This window comes from Meleagris gallopavo, chromosome 22, assembly GCF_000146605.3.
Source record: "Meleagris gallopavo isolate NT-WF06-2002-E0010 breed Aviagen turkey brand Nicholas breeding stock chromosome 22, Turkey_5.1, whole genome shotgun sequence".
Taxonomy (NCBI): domain Eukaryota; kingdom Metazoa; phylum Chordata; class Aves; order Galliformes; family Phasianidae; genus Meleagris; species Meleagris gallopavo.
In genome coordinates, this window is record NC_015032.2 from 4,799,906 (window position 1) to 4,801,563 (window position 1,658).

Here is a 1,658-nt window from a genome sequence, read left to right on the forward strand (position 1 = left end):
AAAAATTAAGGGGAGGTGTTTGGAAATGCTGTTACACATAGATGATTGAAAAAGAGGTTGCAGTAACATCTTGTCCTAGTTTTTTCTTAGTTGTCCAAGAAAACCAGATGCCAGGCCTTGTGCTCGCTGTGTTGGATTAAATGCTTATCTTGTACATCCAGGTTATGGCTTACAGTAGCACCTCTGTCTGTTTTCTGGGAGGAATATAAGCCATGTCAGCTCTCTCCTGACTGGCACAACTGTCTTACTTCCAAGGGGCTGCTGTCTGTGTGCTGCTGCACAAAGCCACGGGCACAGCTCACCTGCTCTGTCTTCAGTATGGTACTCCTCTGAGCCATTTAAGCGTGCATTTATAAGAAAAGAGGAGCTGTATTTAATTCCTGTCTGCGCCAGATTAGAAAAGTTGAGACCTGGCAAACCAACCAAACTGCAGCTTGCCTCTGGTGGGAGCTCGGGCCACTCCGCCTCGTTTGGTTGCACAGGGGAAGTGCTGTAAAAACTAAAAAGCATTCTTGAAGTTGAATCTCATCATCCACGTTGCAGCTGGGAGTCACCTGTTTGCATCCAGCTTAATGTCTGTTCCCAAACGTGCTGCTTTCAGCCTTGCTGATGCTTTGTCTTATGAGATGTGAGCTTGAACAAAACTCTGAAATTTCAGGGAACCATCGAACGACTTGGGTTGGAAGGGACCCTGGCGTGCGTGTCGTCTGGCCCCGTGGACTTGTGCACATTCAGTCTTACCAGGTGCCTGTGGTAGCCTCTGCTGTGGCCGTGCCAAGGCCACCTCCGTGGCAGCCCCACGCTGCCCTGCTGCACCAGCGGCCCCGACAGGGCAGCTGCAGGCCGAGAGCTGGCGCCCAGCACAGGGGCACTGGGCAGAGGAGAGAGATGGGCACCCGGGGAAGGGTTCCTAGTGTGGGAGTTGAGCCCGATGGTGTCACGGTGCTGAGAATGAACAGTTCCATGCAGGACACACTACTTGGAGAGCTGGCACCAGTTAGGTGGTAGCCGCCTGGGGGTTAAGAGTCTCAGGGTTCTGGGAGTAAAGTGCTGCAAAGTAGTGGCATCTGGGTTTCTCAATTGTTTTCTTTTTGACAGTCTTACGCTCTTCTGTTCCCAGAGAGCAAAATCATCACAGTGTGGTGGTTCTGACTTAATGGTGTTGCATCACAAAGCAGTGGTCAGCCTAAGCAGAATGAGAGCCCTTTTTGATATCTGTGTTTATCATTTGCAGTTAAATGCCTTAGTCTTCCTATCTCAAAGCAGTGGCAACTCATCTGCTTTGCATTTTTAAAAAGCAGCTCTTTTACAACAGTGCCTTGTTGAAGACATGTTGTCCCCACCTGGTCCAAGAGGGCAAGGCCGGAGCTGGCCTGAAAAGGAGAGCCTCAGCGGCACCTTCCGTGGAGCAGATGTGAAGGGGAGCTGGCCCCAGAAGCAGCCCTGAGGCTCAGCCTGGGTGGGTGGCTGCTGCCGGGCAGGACAGGCCCCGTCTGCAGCAGCTCCAGAGGAGGACAGGCAGCAGCAGCACGGTGGGCTCTGCGCTCCCCAAGTGCCGTGCCAAAGCCCCTCCCTGGTCGCTGGTGGCCGTGCGGCCTCAGGTGCAGCTGCCACACGGCCGGGCTGTGCTGCAGCAGCAGGCAGAGCCCTGCTCAGCC